At 41.4% G+C, this 8,128-nt stretch overlaps 1 protein-coding gene and 1 pseudogene across 3 annotated transcripts in view; both read left to right on the top strand.

Annotated features, from left to right (window-relative positions):
- LOC148101104 (uncharacterized) overlaps positions 1–8,128 on the top strand; it is a 164,441-nt pseudogene that overhangs the window by 22,033 nt on the left and 134,280 nt on the right. The gene's annotated exons all lie outside the window — the stretch shown is intronic.
- Positions 5,465–8,128, top strand: part of LOC148101106 (uncharacterized) — a 10,634-nt gene continuing 7,970 nt past the window's right edge. For both annotated transcript variants that reach the window (XM_087845815.1, XM_087845816.1), the window contains exon 1: positions 5,465–5,829. The gene's annotated coding sequence lies outside the window, so the exon portion shown is untranslated. The remainder of the gene's footprint in view (positions 5,830–8,128) is intronic.

Below are 8,128 nucleotides of genomic sequence, written 5' to 3' on the forward strand. Positions count from 1 at the left end.
GTTATTAATCTCTGTCTGTCTTCCACAGCATGTCTTTTCTCCTGTCTTCCTTCTCTCACCCCAACCAGTTGTGCCAGATGGACGCCCTTTCCTGGTTACTTGAGAGTTCTGCTTTCCTGTTAAAAGGGAGATTTTCCTGCCGTTTTCATCAGATTCCACTACACTGCATTTTTGCAGGAAATACAACTTTTTATAGTTTTTATTTAACATTTAATTAACAATATATATTTTTGAATTTAAACTAGAACAAGACTTGGTATTATTTCAATGGTATGCTTATGTCTCTGACATTACCCCCCAAAAATTGGACTCACGTCTTAAAAGTTGGTCTGCTAAAGGATTACCTACATTTGATAGCTTGATTAAAGATGGAAATTTAATTAGTGTTGATACAAAAATACAATCTGGAAAGACAGGATTTATGCCGATACTTGTTAATAAGACACTATATAAAGAGGACAATTAGAGTGGTGTCAGACACTAATGTAGATTTGATAGCAATGCTCAAAAAGGCATATAGTGGTGACGTCAACAAAAACACATTTCCTGTTTGTATACATTTTTTACAAATAAGATATTATGGGAGAAGGAGGGAGGAGTGTGCATAACACAGGATGAATGGACTCAAATATGGAAACAACAATTGAAATGCACTAGCTCACAAAGATGGAGGGAATTTGGATGGAAATTTTGATTAGGTTCTTTATCACCTCTTACCAAAAGACTCATTATGATGGGAATCCCCCGTATGCTGGAGAAAATATGGACACAGACGAGTACACCTCTGACATTTGCGGGCAGAATTTTAAACCTTGGGTGAAATGGGGTCAATGCAGTTCTTAAGCATGCATGCAAATGTTCATTAGTCAGCTGTGAGCGAGTTTTTCCCATTCATCTTTAAATGCCAGATTTTCACTTCAGGAAGCACACAGCCCCACTCCACTGACGACTTGCTGTTGGCCAACACCCTCAATGACTTTTACTGCCGGTTTGATGAGACATCAAGCAGCTTTCACACCTCAATAGAGACACTTTGGTCACTCATCCTCCCACCTTCCCCACTCCCCCCACAACAGAGCCATCCACGCTATCAAAGACTTCTCCCACAGGAGCCAGTTTAACCCTTTAGACCTACTAAATAACCAATTTAATTCAATTCAGTTGTATTTATATAGCGCCAAATCACAACAAAAGCTGCTTTATATTGTATATTAGATACAGAGAAAAGCCCAACAATCATATGACCCCCTATGAGCAGCACTTTGGCGACAGTGGGAAGGAAAAACTCCCTTTTAACAGGAAGAAACCTCCGGCAGAACCAGGCTCAGGGAGGGGCGGGGCCATCTGCTGTGATTGGTTGGGGTGAGAGAAGGAAGACAGGATAAAGACATGCTGTGGAAGAGAGACAGAGATTAATAACAGATATGATTGAATGCAGAGAGGTCTGTTAACACATAGTGAGTGAGAAAGGTGACTGGAACTGGGACTGGTGACTGGAAACTCAATGCATCATGGGAATTCCCGGCAGCCTACGTCTATTGCAGCATAACTAAGGGAGGATTCAGGGTCACCTGGTCCAGCCCTAACTATATGCTTTAGCAAAAAGGAAAGTTTGAAGCCTAATCTTGAAAGTAGAGATAGTGTCTGTCTCCTGAATCACAAACTACGCTTCACATTTGATCAATGTCGTCATGAATTCCCTCTGACTTTTGCTGTTTTGCTTCCACCACGATAAAAATCACACTTCCTGCACAGCTCTCTCTCTCTGTGTACTTCAGGAACAGTTTCCCGTTTCAAATCTCTGTTTTCTGCATTATTCATTTGTTTATTACCCACCAGTCTAAAGTTGTTTACAGCGCTGTCTTTTTCTTTTTTCACTTAAATGACCTCCGACAAGAAAGCCTAATTTTGCTCTTCAATACTGAAGAAATTTAAACTTCTTAAAATTATGCAAAATTGCAGAATATTGCAGAATATTTTTAAGGTTATCTGCTATAAAAAGCCAGACCAGGAAAATCTCCTTCATGGTTTTCTGTGTTTTATTCTCAGTTACTTTCACACAAAGGCATCTGCTGTGATGTTCACAATGCTGATGAAGTCTCACATGTATCAGTACTGATAAATGATCAGAATTATAATATTTCTGACTGTCTGAGGCTAAATTGAATCGAATCAAGACTTTGAGAACTGGAATCGAATGGATTATAGAAATCAGTGATGATACCCAGCCCTAGTGAGTAGCCTAGGCCTGAGAGAAGTGGATGTAGCTGTGGGTAATAAGAAACGATGAAAAGAACTATTGATAACCTTTTTGTTAAGTTAAGGCCTGATCCGTCTGAAATTCATAGCCAGTGCTCTGACACGGTGCCATCAATCTTTGAATGCTGAAAAAGCACATTATATGCTGCAATAAATGCACTGCCCAAGTGTCCCCTCTCCCCATGGCCTTTCAGCAGCAGACAGCAGCAAACAGGTCGTCAGAGGAGCCAAGATGATGATTAAGTTTAACATTTTCTACAATATTGACAAAGCACTTTAAGCACAAGATTGTTAGTTAATAATTTAGAAATGAATATTGTCTGTATGGACTTCCCCCCAAAGAAGGTGCACATGTAAAACTGTGGTGTTAAGTGATGGAAAATTTGTGTGTGCCTAACTTTTGTGCCAGTACGCCTAAATTTTTAAAGTTAGGCGTACCGGTACGCCCATGTCAAAAAGTTAGTCTAGAGCCCTGAGGTGACGTCTTCAGTCTCAGCTGACTGCAGGTTTCAATCTTATAAATAGTTCCATTGTTCCTACAGCCCACTGAAGGAACAATGGGCTGGGAGGTCAGTTCCTTCATCATAATTATGGTCAAAGGAGCTTGCAAAGAAAAGCGTCTGGACTTCTTTAACTGAAGAAATCCAGACGCTTTTCTTTGCAAGCTCCTTTGACTATGATGACCTGGATGAATGAGAACCTTCACAGACAATCATAATTATGCAAATTCTCATGACCATTGATCAACAACCTCTGACCAAAACCCCCTTTGGGTTTGGGTTTTGGTCTTGGCTCCCCGAGAAGCCTGCAGTTAATCCAAAATGCTGCAGCAAGAGTACTGACAGGGCTTAGTTGTTGTTCCTAGAGTATTTAAAAGTAGAATGGGAGGCAGAGCCTTCAGTTTTTAGGTCCCTCTTCTGTGGAAGCAGCTTCCAGTTGGGATTGGTGAGGCAGACACTCTCTACTCTACACTTCTCTACTTTGAAGATTAGGCTTAAAACTTTCCCTTTTACTAAAACATATAGTTAGGGCTGGACCAGGTGACCCTGAATTCTCCCTTATTTATGCTGCAATAGGTGTAGGCTGCTGGGGGATTCCCATGATGCATTGAGTATTTCTTCCTCAGTCAGCTTTCTCACTCACTATGTGTTAACAGACCTCTCTGCATTGAATCATACTTGTTATTAATCTCTGTCTGTCTTCCACAGCATGTCTTTATCCTGTTTTCCTTCTTTCACCCCAACTGTCTGTGGGGTGAAAGAAGAACCTCAACCTGGTTCTGTCGGAGATTTCTTCCTGTTAAAAGCGAGATTTTCCTTCCCATTGTCACCAAAGGGATTGTTGGGTTTTGTATGTATTATTGCAGGGCAGGGGGTCCACTACCTCCATGATCCAATCTGGAGCCCCTAACCCTAAGGGTACATGTTTCACCATCTTACAATGCTGGGATTGCAGCCATTCCCCAACTCTCTGTGAAGGGTACTCATGGAATTTGATCAGTGGCTGTTGATCAATGGTCATGATTTGCATATTAATGATGAAGAAACTGACCTTACAGCTCATTGTTCATTCAGTGGGCTGTTTTCCGTCAGTGTGCAAATGTACTGTTTACTAAGAAGTCACTTGGAACACTGAAAACGCCACGTCCAGATGAACAGAATCAATTATTTTGGTACAAACAATTCACCACAAAAAGACTCAATATTCAGGAAAATTCAGAAGTGCTTTAAACTGTGCAGTAAACATTTATGACAAACTCAAAACAATGTAACTTAAAACATACTGCAAAACAGTGCTGGCTCTCATTTCAGTGGGAGAAGTTTTCATGGACATGTGCAGCTAGAATTTTACTTTAGAGGAAATGGGGTCAATGCAATTCTTAAGCATGTGTGCAAATGTCCGATGGATGGATGGACCTTTATTAATCCCTCGGGTCGGTTCCTCCGGGAAATTCAGTTTCCAGTAGCACAGCACCGACAGAAGTTGCATGTTACAGATACGCTAAGGGAAATGAGAGTAAGGATATAAGCACACAGCCCCACTCCACTGACGACCTGCTGCTGGCCAACACCCTCAACGACTTTTACTGCTGGTTTGATGAGACATCAAGCAGCCTTGACACCTCCACCTTCCCCAACAATAGAGACACTTTGGTCCATCATCCCCCCACCTCCCCACTCCCACCAGCACAGAGCCAAAGAAGCCCCTCCTCACTCCACAGCTATGAGGATTTCACACCACCTTCTCCCACTACAACCCTTCATATTCATGAAGCAGATGTGAGGAAGCAGTTTAACCCTTTAGACCTACCACAGAACCAAGTCTGCCTGAGCTTATCTTTATATTTTTACATGTTGTAGAGCCATTTCTGGGAGTATTTCAAGTTGCTATACATCAATACAACCATTATATCCCAAATGTTTACAGTGGTATTTTTACACAAATTTCTAGTTAAAGAAATTTCAGAGGTTCATCCCTCAAAATTGTAAATGTAAAAAAGTTGCATAAAACAGTTTCCAAATTAATTTTGAGTGTCTTCATAGTTTTATTTTTGAGATACACCAATTTGTATATACTGCAGCCACCGACTTTGAAATTCTCATTTACATGACTTATTTAAACATTCTTGTCTTGAATGCAAATTTCTTAAAAAGATCTTTTATTCTTTAAGAGTAAATAAATCTGAAAGCTGTTCCATCCTAAAAGAGTACAACAATGTGTAGTTTATGATGTTCTAAAGGTTTCAGCATCTTTTTGACTTTGTCACATCTGGAAAGGTATGAGTGAGCTTTCGTAAGGTACTGTGAGTGATGCTCGTCAGCACACAAACCCAGAGTTTCTCTACAGGAACACAGACAGAGTTATTCCCTGTACTGTAAGGACACATTCAGCATTGTGCAGTAAATCCAGATCATCCCAGTTAAATGATTACATGGATGTGATTGTGATCGTCAGAGCAGCACTGATCAGTGTCAGGTTATAATGACCAAGGTGTACACAAACACTAAGTTTGAGTGTGTGCAGTGAGAATTCAGTCAAAGCATTTAACTGGGGTGTGAAAAAATAAGCTGAACTCTACAGCTTGTGTGGTGCCCTGTGGCTTTAGGTGCTGAGAAGCTTTCCTTCTGTTCTCCAGCATTTTCATTTACAGCCGTAAAATATCTCCACATGTTGTTCCTCTTTCTCTCTCTCTCTTCAGTCCAAATGCGTTTTCCGTGTGCAGCCGAGTCACGTGACGGCACAGTATCAAATCCCAGCAGGGCAGAAGAAGGGGGCGGAGCAAAGTGAGTCTGCCGTGTAAGAAGAGGTGTTCGCACAGACAGAGCTGCTTCTTCATCCGCAGCGAGTAAAATAGTGAACCCAGAGAAGAGAAACAAACAAAGTATCGATCATATACCACTACCAACGTTTGGATCGATATCTGCATCGATCTGCCCACCCTTGTCTCCTGGATCGTAGCTGAGATCAGCGTGAACCACGTGGGTCTCTGCTCCCTGATCTGTTTCCTTTGTTTGGAAAGAGTTCCAGCTTCATCACGGAGTTTCTCTCGGTTTGTGGGCTCATCTAAAGGTAAGCACCGAGCTAACCTCAACACTAGATTTACTAACCCTGCGCAAATTTACATAAATCCCTTGAACCCAACACCTACTAAAATCGCTGACTTTTTAATTTTCTGGTGCAAGTCCCGAGGAGTTAATCACCCCTGCTGATAATTTTACAGGTCATATGCTCGATTCTCCTCCTGCTTTTGTCACCCAAACCACCCTTTGTCTTTGAGGCCTGGCACATTTGCTTTTGCACACTGTAACTTGTGGTGGAGATGAAGCCAGCTAGTGATGGGATTTCCCGCTCTTTTTAGAGAACCGGCTCTTTCGGCTCGGCTCACTAAAAAGAACCGGCTCTTTAGGTTGTTTTATTGCTTTAATTAATTTATTATTAACAACAATATAAAATTATGCACAAAAAAATTGCTAATGTAAAAAAAGTGGTTTTATTTATATATGTTTATATATAAATATATGCGGTGGCCCCTAGAGACAAAGCACGTACAAACTCTTTGTTAAAGTTACTTTAGTTACATTACTAATTACTAGTTACTTCTATCAAAAGTAACTCAGTTACTTCAAGTTATTCGTTACTTTCAGAGTAACTAGTTACTAGGGAAAATAACTTTGGTTTTACTCAGAATTCTCTTGTTAATGTGTTGCTTCCGTAACCGGATACCCAGCAAGATTGCCAGTCTTCTAGCTTGCTTACTTGCTACAAGTGCATTTTGCCACCTACCAATAGAAAGGAAAAAATAATGTGCACATTTCCACAAGAGAAATCCCACTCCTGGACCGTCGTAGACCATCGCATAATTCTAGCCTGCTTTTCGATTGTACTCAGAACTCGGAAATTCTGCCTTCTGAATAGGAAGATGTAGGTAACACCAGACTGCAGATGAGCTACATACAGAGCTGGACTGGGACAAAAAAATCGTCCCGGGCATTTTGACTAGAGACCGGCCCACCATTATAGGAAAAATCATAAAGCCTTTGAAAACAAACACTGTTGTGATGTACACTGTTCTGATGGTATATATGTATCAATCTATCAATTGTTTGTTGTAAGACTCCGATAATAATTTTTTTAAAGCTAGATATTTTAAATGAGAATAAGAAAGAAAAGTATTTCTTTGTGCCCCCCTCTCCCTGTTAATGCCCTACCTGCCCCCCTGGCTAAACTTTGCTAGATCCGCCCCTGCACAGTTACCAGCCGTCAGCTACGTAGAAAAAGATCCTGGTGTAGAAAGTAATATTAAATAACTTCTAACCAGCTGGTTCCCTCTTTCTGGTGCAAAGTGGGCCAAAAACAAACAAGAGAGAGACAAGAGAGACGGACTTACGACAGAAAAGCCGATCAGCTGATCATTAATCAGTTTCACGATTGAAGTAGCAGCAAGAAGAGGCAGTCGCTCCATTTATCGGTTGTTAAGCTTAACGTGGGAACGCTTTACAAACATTCAGAGATGAACTTACACACTTGCTTTACTTCTGTCTGAAATAACTTCATCCGAGATGAAATGCTGGTTTGGTAGCGAGGCTACAAATACATACAGCTGCTCTATCACATTACGCATACTGCTCCGACGTGCTACGGTTATGAGCCGAGTTATGCGTGTAGCAAGTTTTGTGAGGTGGGTTTTTTTATATTTAATGGATCGGATTACATTTTTTATTTTTCGCCGATATCCCATCCAGTAATTTAGGTCAGTAGAGATGGACCGATCCGATACGAAACAACACAAAACACTGCAAACCACAACACAATTAAATATAAATTAAAATATGAAAACAAAAAGAAGATGCACATTCTCTGTCATATGGGCCTGCATGAATAAACTTTCTGTATCCTTTATCATCCTCTTTCTCTCTCTCTCCCTCCCGCTCTGTTCCTGTGCTACTGAGAGTGTAACTACCACCCCTCCCCCCTCTTCCCATGCAAGCACAAGGCTCGCGTGCGGAGTGAAGCGGAAAAAAAGTGTGAGAGAGAGGGTGAGAGAAGGGGGGGGGGGGGGGGGGGGAACCCACGGCTCGCGATAAGGAGCCGGCTCGCGTCATTCATGTCAAAGATCTAAGAGCCATTTCGTTCGCGACCGATACATCACTACCAGCCCCAGAGGTGTACAGGTGGATAGCGAATGAGCAACGGTTTCTGACCTTCCAAAAGTACTAATTTATTTAGAATATCAAAAATAAAAGTGCTACCTCTACCACACATTACTCGAGAGCACACTAGTCTGCATACACACGGGAGCATCCATTACAGGGAGAGTGCGAAGAAGAACAAAAAGAGGGTGACACACCAGTCATGAGACAGGAGGCGC

Source organism: Neolamprologus brichardi, chromosome 9 (assembly GCF_056152115.1).
Source record: "Neolamprologus brichardi isolate AB-2024 chromosome 9, ASM5615211v1, whole genome shotgun sequence".
NCBI classification, from domain to species: Eukaryota; Metazoa; Chordata; class Actinopteri; order Cichliformes; family Cichlidae; genus Neolamprologus; species Neolamprologus brichardi.